The 21,613-nt window shown below is 36.2% G+C and overlaps 1 protein-coding gene across 16 annotated transcripts in view; it reads left to right on the forward strand.

The window, feature by feature from the left end:
- The window catches only part of SNTG2 (syntrophin gamma 2), a 484,887-nt gene that overhangs the window by 422,087 nt on the left and 41,187 nt on the right, over nucleotides 1-21,613 (forward strand). The window lies entirely within an intron of this gene.

The following is a 21,613-nucleotide window of genomic DNA, read 5'->3' on the forward strand; positions in this document are numbered from 1 at the left end:
CCTTGGACAGGAGCTGTAGATTTAAGTCCAGTCTTCTTACCCAGTCCTGCTAAACTTGTCATATATAGACTGTGCCCACTACATTTTCCGGCCTTCCTCGTTGGGGCTTGTCATTCACCTGTGCACCAACCCAGTTTGAAAGTTTCCCCTACAGCCTTTACGTGCCTCTGTTATTACTAAAGTTCACTGTCTACATGCTTACTGTTATGTTTTTCCTCACTGACATATTGCAGGCTATGAGAAGGTGGGGATATTGGGCCACTTTTGTATTCTACCACTGCAGAAGTATCAGAGGTGCTGAGTAAATGATTGGTTATTTGAAATGGATTTTAGGCATCGATAAGTATTTGTGGATTAAATTGTTAAATAGCTGGTGTATCCTTTTTAACTATTTGGATATAGGAAGTGATGAGGAAAGATGATTAGGTCATGGGAGCTAGGTTTTTGTTGGAAATTTTGTTTTAAAACTCTAAGTGAAGTAATCTCCATGGTAAACATTGGGAAGTCTCTATAGCGAATCGCCCATCAACCTCAGTGTAATTGTGAGAAATGTTAATTGTGAGGAATGTTATTCTTGGTACAATTATCTCTTCTGAATAATTCCCAGAAAGACATTGGAGTATGGATTAGGTTACAGCTGGGCAATTCATTTCTCTGAAAACCATTATAGCTTAATTTAATTAGATTGGAACTAAGAGCACTGGTTGTACTGTTTCTATTTCTGCTACTTAATTTATTTCAGGGTTTAATCCAATCCTTCAATTAACATTCCCATCGTGGGAAGAGCATAGCCAAATTGACTTTAATTAATTGTTTGCATTTTAAAATTTCCTCTTTCCAGGTCTTTAACCATTCTGATTCTGATGGATGATGATAAGAAGGGAATAAGCAATTTGAACTGAAAATGTGTCTGAAAATCACAAGTACAAATATTTTTTCTAGAATGCCAGCTCAGTGATAGCAAGGATGTTGCCCTTTTATAACTCAAGAGTCTCTAATAGTATCTGGCACATATCAGGTGTCCCCACAAATTTACAAATACACCTATAAGTAGAATATATTTCTTACCATTGATTCCATTTTGACATAGACGCCATATCACTTTCTTTAAAGTTTATGTTTAGATCCTTAAAAAAGACTGCCAGCAGTTCTATGGGTAAGATAAGACTAAATTCGATTTATCTTTTCAAATGTCAGCTAAAAAGGGGGTTTTACAGAACAAGTAGAAATTAAAACTCCTGCCAACCAAACCATCAATTCCAAACACTATGTCCACATTATACTTTATAAATACACATTTGTGTTTGTCATTTAAATATTCAGTTTTATTTGTGAGTCATGCAACTCAAACACTTATTAAATATTCGCTATGTTCTAGGAAACCATATGTTCACTCTGAAGGAAATTTCTCAACAAATTACCCATTTGTTACAATTGTTATTGTCATTGCTTTGCTCCCTTGAAAACCTTATAAGTCGCTGTGCATGTTCCCAACAGACTCTCCTCTCTTTCAGAATGAGTGGGCTTGTGCAAGTAGGTACGTCTTGATGATTTCCAAGGAGGCCAAAACTCTAAACAGACCCACAGCTTTTTTCAAGCCAGGCCCTAGAAATGCTTGGGGGCTCACAATAACTATCTTTTTCCTTTAGTAAGTACAAGATCATCAGCTGGAGCCTGGCGGCTGACAGTCATGGGGAAGATATAACTTGTGTGTAGCTGAGCTCAGGCTATGAGTAATATCATTCTCTCTATCCTAGGCTCTCCAGATCATAGTTTTGAGAACAAGGGCGGGAATTTTTATTTTACATTTCATATTGGCTGAACATATAATCATGGCTTAAAAAGGTACACTGAAGAGAATTAAACTGTTCTCACAGAATTTGATCATTTTCCAGGAAATGTATATGCACCACTGGGCTTTATAGCAGAGCCTGCCCATTGTCAGTCAATGAGATTGCTGACCAGATGGGTTTAGAATAAAGGTCACAGATGTGCACATATGTTTTGAAAAGAATTGAGTTGAGGGTAGAGAGAGAAAATGGCTCCTTCCTTGCCATGTGCTTTTCATATTGGGTGATCACATAGCAATCGTATTACGCTGGCCCTCACTTTTTCCAACTAAACTAAAAATTGTTACTTTCCACTTTTTTAGACTATTGTCAAAATGTAAGAAGTGGCTAAGACTTTTCAATAATTTTTTCAGATTAAAACTACTAGGTGGAAACTCAAATATATATGTGGAACTCCGTTTATGTAGCAAGCATTAATTTTTTGACCAAAAACAAATTAAATTATAGAAAATGTTAGTCAATAACTATATTCCTTTTCCCTCTCAACTCCCCTCATTTCTTTGTTGCTTTGGATGGACATAATGTATGTACATACATTTACCAAAGCCATACCAGATTAGTGTTAATGGGGACATTGGAAACTATTTGGAACATTCACCTTTATTCATGAAATCCGGATACCTTTCACATGTGCTATTTTTAGTGTGACTTTAGGCACTCTCAGAGGTAGAGTGCAACAGATAAGCATTATGCTCGACCAAAGCAATCAGCAAATGGTGGCAAATTTAAGCAATAAAATGTCCTTGATTGTAAAGTTAAATGAAGAATCTAATGAATAGCAATATCCTTGGAGAAAGCGTTTAAAATTCTCATCTGAAGGCCAAGTCATAGACAGAGCAAAATCACATGCTTACAACTCTGAGCCTATTTTTTCTAACCTACAGGTCCAGGGCTGAGATATCCTAGGAAAAGAAAGAAGGCCTATGTGGCATTTGCTATATATATCAAGAGGTGTTTCCTATGCATAGTTTTTCTAGCTTCCTTAATAGAAGACTCTTAACATTTGTTAACTTTGAGACCAATGACGAATAACCATTCATTCATTTATTTGTGCATTGATTCTGTACAACATAGAAATTAAAAACATATATACTAGAACCAAAATACCTGAATCTAAATCCAACCTCTTCCTACTAGCCATTCAACCTTGGGCAAGTTCTTTGAAGTTCATTTGCCTCAGTTCCCCCTGTAAAATGGAAACAATAAAGAATTAACCTGCTGGAGTTGTTTTGATATTTGTATATAATTGATATTTATAAAGCTTTCAGGATGGTGCCTGGCACATGGTAAGTGCTATGTGTCTTCTATTATTTCTTGTTCAATGAATATTTATTGGACAACGTGGAGAATTCACACTGAGCACAATAGACTTCTCTTCATAGATCTTAGGTTGGACTTATAAAATATCTAGGTCATATAAAGTGGAAGTAATCATGAGGTACTATCTCACTGATGACCATTTTCTCCTAGTTTCAAGTGGCCCAAAATCTGAGACTTGGCAAAGGACTGTGTAAATCACCTCTGGGAGGCAGAGAAAAGAACTTTGTCACTTTCTTCTGTCACCAAAAAAACATAAATTCAACTAAACTGATGATATTAAGTTATTTTCCGAAATCAGCCTCTCTCCCTCCATCCCCAAAACAAAACAAACACTAAATGAACAAGCCTGCATACATAAACATACACCCATCCTTCTCCTTGCTGGCTCATTTATCTCTACCTCTATGGATTTACAAGGTCATTCCTATCCCCAGAAATATGCCTCAAGTTTAATGTTATTTGCTTATTTCTGATTCCATTCATCTTTAGCTTTTGATGTTGTTGATTATTCCCTCCTCCTTGAATCTCTTTTTCCATAATTGTTCTCTTCCCCTCTTACCGAAGTCCGGTGCTCACCTAATATTGGCATGACCTTGAACATCTTCGCTTTCTTCAGTGCACAGTCTCCTTCTGATATCTCATTCAAGTATGTGTTTTAGGATACTGCCAAAATAGTGAAGATGCTGAAATCCTCATATGGCTGTAGCTTTGTCATTTTTCTGGAATTTCAGTTCTTCTTCTACAGGTGACTTGGGCATCTCCACCTGAGTCCTTTTCTCACTTTCAGAACTAGATTCTTCCTACTCCCAGTACCCTGCTTATCTCTTAATGACACCATTCTTCACAGCCATCCTGGTTACATCATGTACTCAGCCTATTCTTTACTTATCCCCTATCTGCTCTGTTGTTTTTCCCTCTATAATTTATCCCCATCCCCAATGCTATCATCAATTCTGATTTCCTTTAACTTTGAATAGCATATCAAGCCCCACCAGGTATAGTCAGTAACATGCTTTGTACATCCAAAGCGGACGCTTAGTAAATATGCATCAAGGACTCTTTTGCTTTAAGTCAGAAAAAACACACCCCCTACTCTTATCTCAATTGCTTTCGTTTTTGTATTCTGAAGTAGCAGCTATACTCAAGTTTTTCCATCATCTAGGTATCTTTTAAGCTGAGAGATGTAAATTTCCCAAGCACAAGAATTATGAACAGTCCATATTCAACCTGTAGTGATGTTTGACAGAGGTCTTTTGAGGCATTTTAATCAAAGGGTAAGGCCTTGTTGATATTGAAGTGACCATCTGGCAGGCTTCCTACTGTCCACTAACCTAAGAACCTGTAGGACATGTCTGCTGGACTATTTTGCTTCTATAAACATGCTGCATGGGTGATATCAAATTAAAGCCTAAACTCACCTCTTTAAACTTGTTGACCCAGAAAATTCTGTGAGCAGCACGAAGCTAGGGGCCTCTAGATCTAGATGACATCATGTGTGTTCAGGTCCGAATAGCTCTAAAAGGCCTCTTACTGATCATTCTATTTTCTGACTCTCCTTTACACTGCCAAACTTCCTTTTCAAATGTTGGCATCATTTTACCACTGTCAAGTCTTCAGGGGTTCCATTCCGCCCAGAGGAAATGAAGAGATATGCTGAAAAGTACCTGGACATTACGGCTAGTTTCCATGAATCAAATCTTGGCCACTATTCAAGTGTTTGGCTTTGAGAATGTTACCTAATTCCTCTAAAGATGGCACATTTTAGACACATAAGTAGTTGATGAATGAATAATTCATATAAGAACCTTAGTTTCCTCATCTGCAAAACAGAGATATGTTTAACCACCTTAGGATAAAATCATGAAATATTCTAGAATAGTTAGATTGTTATTAGTGAAAGAAATATCCAATTTGTATTTAGATAGTAGGTAGGGTTGAAGAAATTTCTAATCAGAAACCAAAAAGAACTTCAGTGTCTCCAGTTATTAAATGTAATTGGATTAGTCAACACCCCAAGACAATGGTCCTTCAAATTTGTGTAAACATAAGTACTTTCTATCAGTGATACTGCAGAGCCATTAGAGAAATCATGTTTTAAAATAACATAGGAAATTCCAGTAAGGAACATTGAGCAAAACTTCTTAGTGTTTTAAGAAATACAAAACAAGGCTGTAGGTGAATTTTCTTATTTGTTTCATAAATTACATGTCTGTTGGGAGAAATTGAGGCTGCAAAAGCATTTCAAGCATTTACTAGATCATACTATAGTTTGTAGTTATCAACATAAGTATTGACAGATATTTGCAAAGAAATATAAGATACATCCAATTTTCTAGAACCAGTTCCATATGGGATATGGAATCTGGCTGGTGTCTGTTTTGTTGACTGATTGTTTCATCGTGAATGTTGGGTATCAAACCCTGCTTCTGTTCCCCTGGATGCTAATTGGAATGCAAAGAAGATAGTAATGCTTAGTAAGTGATTGAGAGATGAAGGGAAATATGAAGTGAGATCAAAGTCGCCATTCTCAGTTTAGTATTTGTTCATGCAGACCTGCTCTACCACCTAATGCATAAGTCATAAAATTTTCCACATGTCAAATGATTGTTCTGAATATTAGATATGTTATATATATATGGGCATGCAGAGATCCTGTGCAGGCTGGCAGCCCCTTCATTTACTTTCCCCTTTTACTTGGATGCTTAACTTACATAACTCATCTTCCCAGAATAATTGTTCCTGAAGACTCCAGAAACTTAAATGGGAAGAATGACTCTTTTAATGGAAAATTGTCCTTTTCAATAAGTTTTCCCTTCTTAGTAACTTATGTATTTCTTACTTTTAAACCTATTCCCCAAAGGCATCTATTTTAATGATATGGAAAAAATGTACCCCAGAAATGTACTAACTTAAGGAAATTTCAGTTGAACAGGAATGACAGTTATAGAAGGCAGATTCTACCCTTCCAGGGATTAGAACAGGCAGATAGATAACTTCATCTTTAGCTTCTAAAATTCTATAATTAAGGAATCTATGCATTTCTTACCATCATCTCACTACTGTGTTACTACTGGCTGGCTTATCTGGGAATTTGATACAATGACAACTGCAAAAGCAGTAGCTAATCTATTTATTGCTTATTACTTACCAAACATTGTTATAAGGACTTATTAATCATTTAATCTCCACAAAAATCAGTAAATTTGGGCACTATTATTATCCCAACTTTTCAGATGACAAAAGTGAGATTCAGTGAGGTTAAGTAACTCACTCACAGTTATACAGTTAGTGAGCACTGCAGAGAAGATTCAAATCTTCTGTCTGGCTGTCTGGCTTCAGAATCTCTGCTCTTAACTGCTCAGCTAAGCTGCCTCCCATAAGTAGATTTCCACAAATCAGAGAAGCCTTCTCTAACTCTGTTAGTAAAATTGAAAAAGAAAAAGAAGAAACGACATACTCTACAAAGTTTGCAATACCACAGCAGTTTGAGAAACCTGTGTCACACCAGAATCCCTCATGTGACCTCGTTGTACAAGGATATCCTGAGATCAAGAAGGTTCATTAATAATATCTGCATTTTGTGTATTTCCACTTAACTCCTCTGCATTTTTTAGTTTGTATAGGAAACCCCTTTTCTAAGGAAAGACAGCACAATATGTGCTTTATTAGAAAATTGTTTAGAGAAAAAATACATTTCCTAAGAAAATAAGTCTTTGAGGAATTTCACTATGAAACATCTTAGTAAAGACTGTTGTTTCAGAGCATATTTTGCTTATAGAGTTACAGTTAGATGTCCATTTTCATTGCCCTTTCTGCTTAAATACAAGGCACAAAATTATCTCACATTTTCCCAAGTAAAGCAAAACAGGACATTTGGCCTCAAGGGATTCCTGGGGTGAACTTTCCTGTTGTGCCCCATGCCAGTTGTCTCTGAAGGGAGTGTTGTAGTTAGGTTCAGGTGTCAACTTGGCCAGGTGAAAGTGTCTAGTTCTATTGCTGTGGACATGAGCCAATGGCATGTGAACCTCACCTGTTGTTGATTTCATCTGCAGTCATCTAGAAGATGTGCCTGCTACAATGAATAATGTTTGATTTAATTGGCTGGTACTTAAATGAGAGAGCTCAGTGTAGCACAGCCCAAGCAGCTCAGCATACCTCACCTCAGCACTTGCAGCTCAGCCCAGGCCTTTGGAGATGCACAGAGAAACCACCCCAGAGAAAGTTGTTGGAACCCAGAGGCCTGGAGAGAAGGCCAGCAGAGATCACCCTGTGCCTTCCCATGTAAGAAATAACCTCTGTTGAAAATTAGCTGCCTTTCCTCTGCAGAACTATACGTTAACTAAACAAATCCCCTTTTACTGAAAGCCAGTCCGTCTCTGGTGTGTTGCATTCTGGCAGCTAGCAAAGTGGAACAGGGGCTACTTAATTTCAAATAGTAGTGGCTTGGTAGATAGTAAGGCAATTTCTTCTATTTTCCTCCTTATTTCCCTGAGGGAAAGTAGCATAATGAGTTTTGATTTGTTCTGTTTTTAGTATGTTAGTCAGGGTTCTTTAAGAAACAAAACCAACAGCAGATATCAGTAAATATGACCAACAGCAGATATCAGTAAATATGAGATTTATATTATACATATGAAATTTATAAAGGTATCTCATGCAACCAACAGAATGGAAGAATCCAAAATCCACAGGGCAGGCTGTGAAGCTGGTAGCTTCAATGAAGGGTCTGTATGAACTCCACAGGGAGTGTCTCACTGGATGAAGAAGCACTGAAAGAGTCTCTCTTCTTCCTGAGAAGCCTTCAGCTGATTGGATTATCTCATTGTGGGACGGACACCTTAGTTGATCACAGATGTAATCAGCCACAGGTGCAGTCAGCTGACTGATGATTTAATACGCAAGCCTTGTAGGTTATCAACCAGCCATGAAATATCCTTGCAGCAATGGTCAGGCCGGTGCTTGCCTGACCAGACATCTGGGCATAATCATTTGGCCAAGTTGACACCAGAACCTAACCATTACATTCAGTAAGCAGACAACTGTATTCCACCTAGTAGAGGCTCCATGAACTACTGCCCACCCTTATATAAATGTATGCAATTGAAAGAAATAAGCTGCATTGTTCTCATGGAAATTCAAAGCTCATTACTTGAAGAGTGAGTCTCAAGTTGTATAACAATACAAAAAATAAACGGTCATGCTAAACTACTTATTTTCAAGGAAAATAAATATTTTGTCTTAAGGTATTGGCCATTCTGTACATCTCTATTATGTTAAATATATACCATTCATATATTTACTGCATGAGCTATATTTTAAAAACCCACATATGATCAATCAAATATCAGAATCAGAAGATACATTTGGGCCATCTAATCCTACCTGTTATCCAAGAGTTCTCCTTTATAATTCTCATAAGTGATTATCCAGCCTCTACTTGAAAATATAAGACAGAAGGTTGGTGGATGATAAGAGCAGGGAAGGTAAGAATGAAAGGGATAAAGAAGAAAGGGGAGCTTAACCGTATTAGTTATCAAGAAAAATGTATGTTAGTATCACAACAAGATACCATTTTATACTTACTAGACAAGTAAGAAATTAAGTGTAAACGTACCGAGTATTGGTATGACAAGGTAATGGAGCATGGGAATGCTTAAACACTGCCTGCAAGATGAAATTTTGATTCAATATACAGGAATTTTGAAAGTGTAGAACTAAGGAATATTTGTTTAGGTCTCTATATGTGTTATGAACTGTAAATAGGAGCAAGAGAATCATAAACAAATCATTTAAGACAGAATTATCCCAAATTGGTCACTAAAGGGATGTAAAAATGTTTTATAATAAATTTTTTAATAATAAAAATGTAAGTAGAAAAGAGGCTACAGCAGTGCCCATTCAAAAATACAAATCTGAATGATACCTACTAGAAGTTACTAGACAGCCCGTCTCTCCTACATCACTAATAGGTAACCACTCTTTCATCAAATAGGTCCATTTATCCACATCTGCATTATTTCTTGTCTCCTCTTCCTCCATCTTTTCTTCCTCCCTCTCATATTTTTTTTTTTTTTTTTGGTCATTATGACACACTCCAAACTATTTTGCCTTATAAGGCATAAGGACTGGAAACAAGGGGGTAAGAACTCCAAACTTGTTACTTTCCATGATCCCTTTCAAATACTTTTATATACGACTCTTCTTGGCCTTGCTAAACTAGTACCACCCCGGAAGAAATGTAGAAACACAAGACTGCAAAAATGAGGTAGTGCTTTATGGTTTGGGTTGTTAAGGCAATAATGTGTAGCAGTTAGTAGATTGGACCCAGAGGACAGAGAGACTTGTCTTGCCATCTTTGTACCTTGGACAAGCTGTCAAAATCCCTAAAGCCCAATCTCTTATCTGTAAAATGAGGGCAAAAGCACCTATCTGGAAAGGTTGCCATGAGAATTTAAGGTAAAGAACTTACCATAGTTTCTGACAAGCAGAAATGTTCCTTAAATATAGTAAGTTAATAACTACCCTAATGTGCTGTAAAAATTCTTTCAAAGTCCATTCAGAGAATCGAGCCCAGGTCTCTGGCATAGCAGGAGAGAACTCTGCCTGCTGAGCCACTGTGACCCACCCAACAGTCATTTTTAATTAAAGCATCTTGTCCTTATTCTATAATCCATCCCAATTTAGACTGAAGAAAGCATTAGATTCCTGATATTTTACCTCCAGATAAAAATAAAAAGTCAAATCTCTAACAAATATTAGTCAGCATTTTCCCACCTGGAAATAAGCAGGTGTGTACCTAGGGAGTGCATACTGGAAACACGTCTGAATAATCTGAATGCATGGTTATAAATGTAACTCTACTGCCTATTCAAAATTAGAGCTACTTATTCTAATATGACTCCTTTTAACTGTAATAGCCTGTCCTTCTGATAGTTCAAAAAAAGCTGTTCTCTTCTTACCTTTGTTAATGAATAGAATCATACTTTAGGCCTTTTATTAGTTTAAGCCTTTCATTTAAATGTTTTGTGTTTGTTCTCCATAATATTTAAAAGGCTAATCTTTATGCTTTAGTTTACATAATGGCACCAGAGTGTAGATTTTTAAACATGTTTGAAAATGAACTTGAATGTGTCATTGAATACCATATTTTTGAAAACTCATGGCCCAATTTAGTTCACAACCAACTATTCTATGAGAAGCTATTTTAATCTTTATTTTCTTGATTGTTCTGCTGGTGCAGCACATTTAATTTTTTACAGTGGTGTTCAAAGATGAAGCAAAATTTATTTAAAGAAATTCTGATTGAGCTATCCTAGAGCCTGGAAGCCTTGATTAGTGATTAAACTTACTGTGCACAGGATGTAGCTAACAAATAATGACCTGCAGTTCTACAATATGGAACAGACTTGTACTTAGAGTACTTCTCTCAAGACTCAATCCAAGCCTCAGTTTCTCTATAAAGTCATTTCTCAAAAACTGCAACCACCTCCAACTGCTCTTATTCCCTCTACCATATTTGGCCAGAAAGTGACTCCACAGTATGTGTTTTATTCTTGTCAAGCAGTACTAACACTTGCCTCAATTCTTTCCTTCTCTAAATAATTATTTGAGGCCAGAGTCTTTGTCTTACTCATTTCTGTATCCCTGAGAGTGGGAGGCACATAGTAGAGTCTTCACAAGCAAATGCTGAACAAAGTGCATGCTTGAGAAGCAGCCAGGAAGTTCTGAATATTCAGTCATTTCTCATTTGGATGGTGGGGGAGTTATCTGAAGATCCAAGGTGACGTAAACATTCTGAACAAAATGTCTGTGTAGTTTTCCCCTCACATACTGTGTAATTCCAAAGGCATTTTTTTGTTGTTGCACCAGGGCACATTCTGTGTGAGAAAAGGTCAGTGTGCCCACCTTGTGAAATTCGTTTCTTTTGGGGACTGTGCTTTTCTGGTCAATGGAGATTTTAAGGAGAAAAACTTCCATTGCATTCTCTATTTGTTCTGCCCAGCTTTAGCTTATGTTTGTTCTAAATAAAGAACAAAATAGCATAAAATGGCTAAAACCCCTGGAAATTGTCACAGAAAACATTAAACTGGAATTTAGAAAGCAATAAGGTCAATTTTTTAATGTTTTCATTAATTATCATTAATATCATTATCATTATCATTAACAAATGATAATGGTCACTAACTCAAAAATGCACTTTTTAAAAATTAGCTGAAGACTTCAAGTTTTGAATAGAGTTGATACATATTTTTCTATTCCTCTCACTAAGTAGAACTAAAACCCTAAGCATTTTTAATTAAGCAGGAAGATTCTGAAAGGTAGAGAGAAGGAATCAGACCAGCTAAGGAACTCGAGACCAGAGGAATGATATAGCAGTAAGTTGCCTTTTTGCTTCACTTATGTAGACTTGGAGGTAAATAAGTTAGCAACACCAGTGAGTAGACACCAGAAAAAAGAAGCCTACTCTCTCTGTCCAGGAAAATGGTACTCTAGCAAGACAGAATTTTTTTAGAGTATACCAACCTCTTCCAACCAAACACCAAAGGAAAAACTGTGGCCCGTGCTACCATTGTAGCAAAGGTCAAGTAGGAAGCCTAGACTTCTACCCTCAAAAAGCTATACAGGATGGGCCATGGTGGCTCAGTAGGCAGAGTTCTCACCTGCCATACTGGAGACCCGGGTTCGATTCCCAGTGCTTACCCATACCAAAAAAAAAAAAAAAAAACTATGCAGAAGCACCAAGAGTTCCTCCCTTATGGCTTCTGGCTAGTTAATATCCTTTCTCCCAAGTAGTGTTGTCAGTGGAGACCACATGGGGAGCCAGTCTTCTACCACCCCACCTCTGGCAGCAGTGATGCACTCTCCCATTACTTTCTGCCGTGGTGGTAAAGGAGTCTACATGAAGAGCTACTGTTTTCACCATGTCCCTATGGAAATAAGGCCAACCTTACTACAGTGTCAGTAGAGGCCATATAGGAACAGAAACTCCCATCACTGCCCAGCAGTAATAAGAAGCCCCCCACCTAAGGTATCAACTAAGTGCAGATCATGTACTTCTGCTTCCACCTAACAGAATCAAGGCTTATCCCCCAGTTGTTCTGCTGTAGTAGTTGCAGTGAAATCCAGGTGCATCAAAAGGTTTAAGTAAGATCAGCCTGATAACACAATATGAAAATATCCAGGTTTTAGAAAAAATCACTCATCATACCAAAGACCAAGAAAACCTCCATCTGAATGAAATGAGAATGAAAAAGCCAATTAATACATTTCAACATTGAGATGACCAGGATGTTAGAAGTATCTGACAAAGATAAAGAAACCATAATAAAAATGCTTCTACAAGCAATTAAAAACACACTTGAATCAAATGGAAAAGAAAAGGAAAAATTCAGCAGAGTCAGAAGATATAAACAAGAACAAAATGAAAATTTTAGAACTGAAAAATAACTGAGAGTAAATGCTCAGCAGATAAACTCAGCATTAGGTTGGAGAGGACAAAGAAAAGAATCAGTGAACTTCAATATAGATCAATAGAAATTACTCAGTCTGAACAACAAAAAGGAAATAGACTGAAAAAAGAATAAACAGAACTTCAGGGACTTTTAGGACTATTACGGAAGATCTGATATTTATGTCGTACGAGTCCCAGAAGAAGAGGAGATAAAGGGCAGGGCTGAAAGATGAACTGATGAATTAATGACTGAAAACTCCCCATATTTGGCAAGAGACATAAATCTACATATTCAAGAAGCTGCACAAACCTCAAACAGGATAAAGCCAAATAAATTCACAAGACACATAATAATGTTTGAAAACCGATGACAAAGTAATAATATTGAAAGCAGCAGGAGAAAAATGTCACATTACATATTGGGGAAACATATTTCAAATGGCAGCAGATTTCTTATTATAAACCATGGAGTTCAGTAGGAAGTGTTATAATATTTAGTTGCTGAAAGAAAAGAATTGTTGACACAGAATCATACACCCAGCAAAAATTTTCTTCAGAAGGGAAGGGGAAATCAGGCATTTCTGATGAAGGAAAATTAGAAGAATTTGTATACTAAAAGTAATTACTAAAACAACTTATATTAATAGAAAGAAAATGATAAGAAAAGTAAAAAAGGAACCTTGAAACATCAGAAAGGAAGAAAGAACATGGTAAGCAAAACAAAAGTTAATGCAATAAGCTTTCCTTATTTCTTGAGTTTTTTAAATTATGTTTCATGATTGAGGCTAAAACTTTCCACCATCTGGTATGGTTCTAAGGGTATTTAAAGGGAATAATTAAATCAATGGTATTATAAATGAGAACGAGTAAAGTGTTTGTAAAGGTAAGTGAGGTTATTATGCGTCACTCAAACTGATCCACTGATGATACCATTAACTGTAATATTTTGTAAATGCACCTAAACAACCACCAGAAGTAGCTATACAAAGAGATGCACACACACACACAAAAGCACTATAGATACATTAAAATGGAATGCTAAAAAATGTTCAGGTAATGCACATTTCAAGATAGGAAAAGGAAAATGAAGAAATGATAGAGAAAACAAAAAATAAAAGGCAGATTTAAGCCCTAACCTACCAATAATTATATTAAGTGGAAATGTGTCTAAATATAACAATTAAGAGACATAGACTGGCAAAGTGGATTTAAAAAAACATTTACACATTGTATGCTATCTACAGTAAACACACTCCAAATATAACAGTATAGGCAGGTTGAAAGTAACAGGACAGAAAAAAGTACGTCATGAAAATACTAACCAAAGGAAAGCATGAGTTGTCATATTACTCAGATAAATAGACTTCAGATCAAAGAGATTTGTCAGAGACAGAAAGGAACATTACATCTTGATAATGGGTCAATCAACCAAGAAGACTTAGCAATCCTAAATGTGTGTGCATCGAATAATAAAACCACAAAATATGTGAAGCAAAACTGATAGAACTGAAGGGATAAATGGAAAAATACACAATTACATTTGGAGACTTCAACACCCTCTTCCAAAGATTGATAGAAGAAATAAAGGCATGAGCAAAGTTATAGAGGAACCCAATATCATCATATTTTATGGAACACACCACCCAACAACAGCAGGATAGCTATTCTTTTCAAGTGCCCATGGAATATATGCCAACACCTATTATTTATTTATTTATTTTGTTTGTTTGTTTTCTCTATTTTTATTAAGAAATATCTACACACGTACAATCCAACAAATATCGTACAATCAGTGGCTCATAATATCATCAAATAGTTGTGTATTCTTCACCATGATCATTTTTAAAACATTTCCATCACTCCAGAAAAAGAAATAAAAGAGAAAAATCCTTATACATCCCATACACCTTACGCCTCCCTCACATTGACTCACAGTATTTCAGTCTACCCAATTTTTACCCTTTTTCTCCCCCTATTATTTTAATTTTATTTTTTTTTTACTCATCTGTCCATACCCTGGATAAAAAGAGCATCAGAAACAAGGTTTTCACAACTACACAGTCACATTGTAAAAGTTATATAGTTATACAGTCTTCTTTAAGAATCAAGACTACTGGAACACAGTTCAACAGTTTCAGGTACTTCCCTCTAGCCACTCCAATACACCATAAACTAAAAAGGGATATCTATATAATGCGTAAGAATAACTTCCAGGATAACCTCTCCACTTTGTTTGAAATCTCTCAGTCACTGAACCTTTATTTTGTCTCATTTCCCTCTTTCCCCTTTTGGTCAGGAAGGCTTTCTCAATCCCATGATGCAGGGTCCTAGCTTATCCCTAGGAGTCAGGTCCCTGTTGCCAGGGAGATTTACAGCCCTGGGAGTCATGTCCCATGTAAGGGGAGAGGGCAGTGAGTTCCCCTGCCGGGTTGGCTTAGAGAGAGAGGCCATATTTGAGCAACAAAAGAGGCTCACAGGAGTCACTCTTGGGCATAATTATCAGTAGGCTTAGCCTCACTTTTGCAGGAATAAGCTCCATGGGGGTGAGTCCCAAGATCGAGGGCTCAGCCTATTGAACTTGTTGTCTACAGTACTTGCAAGAATATCAGGAATTCCCCAGATGGGGAAGGTTAATATTTCCTCCTTTCTCCCTAGTCCCCAAAGGGACTTTGCAAATACTTTTTGTCTGTCCAAATTACTCTGGAATATATCAAAGACCCTACCACTTTTTTTTTAACTTTTTTTATTGTGTAGTATAACATATATACAGAGCAAAGAAATAAAAAAAACAATAGCTTTCAAAGCACTCTTCAAAAAGTAATTACAGGATAGACCCCACAGTTTGTCATGGGCTACCATACAATCCTCAGATTTTTCCTTCTAGCTGCTCCAGAATATAGGAGGCTAGAGGGAATGTGTATCTTTGTGTTTTGGGGTGCAGTGACCTATATATGTCTGTTAGGTCTAATTCAATTATCAAGTTATTTAACTTCTCTATTTCCTTGTTGATCTCCTGTTTGTTCTATCTATAGAGGAGAGTGGTGTATTGAAGTCTCCTACTATTGTTATTGAAACATCTATCTCCCATCGATTTTGCCAATATCTCTCTCATGTACTTTGGAGCTCCTTGATTGGGAGCATAAACATTTATGATTGTTATATCTTCTTGGAGAATTGACACTTTAATTAGTATTTAGTGTCCTCCTTTGTCTCTTATAATGTCTTTACATTTAAAGTCTATTTTGTCTGATATTAGTATAGCTATTCCTGCTTTCTTTTGGTTACAACTTTTGTGGAAACTCTTTTCCATCCTTTCACGTCCAATCTATTTGTATCCTTGTGTCTAAGATGAGTCTCTTGTAAGCAGCATATAGCTGGATTGTTTCTTAATCCATTCTGCCAATCTGTATCTTTTAATTGGTAAATTTAGTCCATTAACATTCTAAGTTATTACTGAAAAGGCATTTCTTGAATCCACCATCTTATCTTTTTTTATTTTATTTGTCAAATCTATGTATTCTTTTCCCTCTTTCTCTTTGTATTCTTTGAATTGCGATTAGTCATACCCTTCAATTCCGTGCCCTCCTCCAGACCTCCCTCTTCTGTCTTTTTTCTCAGCCGGCAGAACTCCTTTTAGCATTTCTTGTAGGGCTGGTCTCTTGTTGACAGATTATTTTAATCTCTCCCTCAGTTTTGAAGAACAATTTGACTGGGTACAGAATTCTTGGCTGGAAGTCTTTCTCTTTCAGGATCTCGAATATATCATACCACTGCCTTCTTGTTCCAGGGTGCTCGTTGAGTAGTCTGAACTCAGTCTTATTTGGTTTCCTTTGTATGTAATAGATTGTTTTTCTCTTGCCACTTTCAGAATATTCTATTTCTCTTCAACATTTGACAGACTGATTAGTTATGTATCTTTGGGAAGTCCTATTTGGATTTATTCTGTTTGGAGTTCATTGGACTTCTTTGACTTGTATATTTATGTTCTTTATGAGGGTTAGGAAGTTTTCCTTCATTATATCCTCAATTACTCTTCCTAACCCTTTATTCCTGTCTTCTCCTTCTGAGACACCAATGATTCTTATATTTGTGCACTTTGTTTTGTCTATCATTTCCCTGAGATCCATTCAGTTTTTTCCATCTTTTTTGTCATTTACTCTTTTGAGTCTTTGAAGTCAGTTATCCTGTCTTCTATATCACTTATTCTTCCTTCTAACTCTTCAAATCTGGTGTTGTGTACCTCTAGTATGTTTTGTATTTGGTCAACAGAGACTTTAATCTCTGTGATATTTGCTATTTTTCTATTTATTCTTTCAAATTTCTCTGTGCTCTTCTACTGTCTTCTTGATCTCCTTTACGTTATTTGCTATCCCACTTATTTTATTAAGTAAAGTTGTACAAACATCTTTGATAAGTTGTTCTGATGTCTGTGCCTCCTCTGGTGTTTTAATTTGGTCATTGGGCAGGGCTATATCTGTCTGCAGTGCAATATGCTTAGTGATCTTCTGCTGTCTTCATGGCATGTAGATATCTTGATTGATTTACTTTGGAAGTTGATTTCTTTCAGTAGTCTAAGGCCTTGTGTTTGAGAGTTGGTTGTACAGCAGGGAGCAGGGTATGGTGCGGAGCACTCAGTACGGTGATTTGTTTCAGTGCAGGTATGGGCTCAAGTTGGGGATGTTACACTGATGCTTGTGAACATGGGCACCCAGTGGCCAGGGAAGATATAGTTTTACAGGTGCCTGGGTCTGGGGGGCATAACCCTGGTGTGCACTGGTCTAAGGTACGGGGCCCTTAGCGCGCATGTATAGAGCTGTGGCAGGAGGTTGGAGTTATGCCTTCATGGATTGGGGGCAAAAGTGACCTAGCTGCACAAGTCAGCACTTTCTCTCTTATTGTTTATTTAAAAGAAAAAATTAGAAAAAAATAGGAATAGAAAAATGCTTACTCTACTTTATAATGGGAATCTACAGAAAACCTGCAACTAGCATTTTATACTTAATGGTGACAGACTTAATGCTTTCCACCAAAGAATGAGAATAAAGCAAGAATATTTGCTCTCATTAATCTTAGTCAATGTAGGGCTGGAAGTTCTATTCAGTGCAGTAAGGCAAGGAAAAGAAATTAAAAAGGTATCTAAAGCAGAAAGGAAAAAACAGCAGTCCCTATTTGCAGATGACATGATTGTCTACATAAAAGTTTTCAAGGAATCTGCAAAAAAGAAAATTCCCAGGAACAATACATGAGTATTGTTCTGTGTTGCAAAACACAGATAACCATAGAAAACTCAATTGTATTTCTGTATACTAGCAATGAACATGTGAACAGCAAAATTAAAAATACATTTCCATTTACACAATCTTTGAAAAATTAAATACTTAAGTATAAATCTACCAAAACATGCAAGATGTGTATGCTGAGAATTATAAAACATTGATGAAAAACAATTTTTAAGTTTTAATTTAATGGAGAAGCATGCTATGTTCATGGATTGGAAAAGCAAACAGTAAATTACATGAAAATTGTTATATAGATTTAACGTATTTCCTATCCAAATCCCAGTGAGATGTTTTATATGCACAGGCAAGAGTATTCTATACAAAGGGAAAGGAGAAAGAACTAAGATATATTTTAAAACATGTTATAAAGAAGAATAATGTGCAAGAACTAATGCTACCCAATTTCAAAACTTCATGTGTAACCACTGTAGTCAATACTGTGTATTATTCATCAAGGGATAGCCACATAAACCGGAATAGAGAATCCAGAAATAGATCCAAGCAAATCTGCCCAACTGACTTTTGACAGATTGCATAAGTAATACAGTGGAGGAAAGATAGCTTTTTAAACTAATGGTGATGAAGTAATTGGACATCCCTTGGTGGGAATGAGTAAGTATAGACCTAAACAGCACACCTTAAACCAGAAATTAACTGAAAATGGATCATGAACTGAAAGGTAACATATACAGTATAAAATTCTTAGACAAAAACATAGGAGCTGGTGGTGCGTCAGTGGCTCAGTGGCCGAAGTCTTCCCTGCCATGCTGAGACCCGGGTTCTATTCCCGGTGCCTTCCCATGCGGAAAAAAAAAACAACATAGAACAAGATCTTCAGGATTTAGAAAATGATGGTTTCTACATATGAAGTCATTGGGTTTATATATCTTTAATTATTTTGATGAACAGTTTTTAAAACCTTTAAAATCGAATAGTAGCACATTATGTGTGGCATTAGCACAGGATGATGTCTTTGATTCTTTGGGATGGTGCACAGAAGGGAACAAGACTTGCTACCTGAACTAGGGAAAGAGTAACATTGCAAAGGAACTTTGTCAACTTAACGGCTTTCCAGGGCCAGAGCCTCTGGTAATCCCTGAAATTATGAAAGGAAATCAGGCTCTGGTCTAGTCTCCACTAATAAACTCTGTGAATCTGGGCAAAGAAATTAGATACTTTCTCAGTTCAAGGTGTCCTGCCCCAGAAGATATTAGATTATCTGAACTCTAAGATCTCTACAATAAAGAAATGTTTATAATTTAAAAAAAGGCTCGTCTCATACATTCGTATACCACTTTAGTTTTCAAAACACATTTGACCCTCTCATCTATGTTCCTGCCAGTGCAATCTTAAAAAAAAAAAAAAAGATCAAAATGCTAACTTATCATTTAAAACTATTCCAAAGCTTTGCGTTGGCTTTAAGTTAAACCTAAATTCTGAATATCGCCTTACAGAGGCCTCCATGGTGTGGTCCCTAATTTGTCCCTGCACCCTCTCTTTTTCCCACAACCTCCACCCTGGCAGTCTGGATTGCTCCAAGTTTCTCGCTTTATCAAGCCGATTCCAAACTCCTTTCTCCAGACCCTGTTTTAACATCCATTCCCCCAAAGGCATCTGTGGCTCCCAGATCATGTTAGGTTTTTCTTGTTACATGCTGACATAGTCCCTTGTCCATCTCCTCCCCAGAACTGATTTATTTAAAATGATTATTCTTTTCCAAGTTTGTCCCCCTAAGTAAACTGTCATTTCCATGAGACTAGGAACCCTGTCTTTTTAGTTCACTTCTGTATCTCCATTTCTCTGCATAGTTTCAGATGCAAGGTAAGTACTAATACATAATTTCACTTTTATAATTGCCTGACAATTGTACTCAATTGTACACACTTGAGTCTTGCAATATCCCTGAGATGTAGACCAGGGCGAAATCCATCCCCGTTTTACATGTGGTTTGCATTTGTAACATACCTGGATTAGAATTTACCTGGAATATAAAACTTGAACTAAATGAGTTAGATGCATGCTTACTATTATCTCACTTATATTGGACTCCAGTTCCCTTTTAATGTTGTTTGTTTTTTATGGTTTACTATTTTAAGACCACTCTCTTTAATAGAAATGAGCAAATAAAAAGGGATTAAGTTGGTTTGACATTTCTTAAAACTGTAAGATCATGCTTAAGCAGCAGAACTGCCCATCTTTGCTCTTACTGTTCACAACACAGAAAGAAAGCTGTTTGAATTGTTGATATCCTTAGTTGTTGTTGTTGTTAAATTTCCCAGGTAATTCTATGCTTTAGGTTTTTGATAGTTCCCATAAAAATTGATTGCTTTGTGCTACTGCTCTTGGTTTCTTTTGTTTCAGTGGCTGAGCTTGAAAGCCATTTTACTCTTAAGTTTCTACTAATAAGAGCACCTTGATCTTTTCAACCAAAAGATTCCTAAAATATCCGACAAGATATTTTAAATCCTGTTCAGTTGTATAAGGAGTGCTTAGTACTTTTTCCCTGATGCATTAATCTATTCCAAAATTTTGTTGTATACCTACCGCTGTGGACAACAGGTGAGCATTTCCTGTTTAAAATGCAAAGGACAAATAGAATAAGAAGACAGAAAATCTCTCCACTCCTCAGACCATTAAGTGCTCTGCATAAAACTTTTACCCATAATTAACTGTATCAATAGATGAAATATTATTCCAGTGAGTTATTCTGTAGTTTCAATATCTTGGACATTTTCCAAATAATTCTTGTATATTAGTTACATGAAAATTCCCCCCATGAATGACATGAACATTTTTAAATTACTAAATTTAAATCATTTCTTGAATAATTTATGAGGGTGTCTTTAAGAAACAATAGCTTATAGGTATATATATTTTAAAATCTCCTCAGGCACTCTCTGACATGTGAAATGGACTATAAAGTAAATATCTCCCAAAATATTTGGAATGCATGTGCCCAGTTTGAGTTTTTCCCAAGGTATCAAGGGTTTAAGAGGAGCATGAAAATAATTACCTCACTTCATCTTTAGCCAAATGGAAAGTACTGTGTTTATAAAGTACTATAATATCACTATTTTGTGATAACAATAATTACAGCACTAAAGAAAACTCTGAAATTCAAAAATGTATTTTGTCCGGATTCTAAAAATGCAAATGAAGAGATGTTCTATGTATCTGGAAGACTATTGATTGATTCAACTCTGAAAATGAGGTTTTATGAAGCAGGAAATATCTTAGATTAAAGGCTTTTCTTTCCCCTATCGTAAGCTGCTTTAGAGGTTATAAAAATGCTATGCAATCTTTCTGCATAAACTACCTCTGATTTTGCAGATAAAAGGCTATAATTACCAAATAATATGTGCGACTTGCCATCCAAATGTATCAAATGATGTTTATGATTTCTATACATCTTATGATGCTTGTTACTTAGTCTGTGTAAAATATAACAGTTCCTTTGGAATATTTCTGTTTCACAATTTGTGGTCACTGGATTTATATTTCAGAAATTGAGTAGTTTCCAACCTAAGTTGTGCAAACTTTGATTCACAAAGACTTTGAAATATCATTGAATAAGGTAAATTTTAACTAAAAGTTACTCACCAATTTTGGCAATATTAATATTTCTCATACTGAGTTATGTTCTAAAAGATTTCATCATTTTTGACCAAGTGGAACCAGCTAGTACTAGTTTTATGTTTTCTAAATTCTTGGTT

The sequence above is a fragment of the Tamandua tetradactyla genome, chromosome 3 (genome assembly GCF_023851605.1).
Source record: "Tamandua tetradactyla isolate mTamTet1 chromosome 3, mTamTet1.pri, whole genome shotgun sequence".
In the NCBI taxonomy this organism is placed as follows: Eukaryota; Metazoa; Chordata; class Mammalia; order Pilosa; family Myrmecophagidae; genus Tamandua; species Tamandua tetradactyla.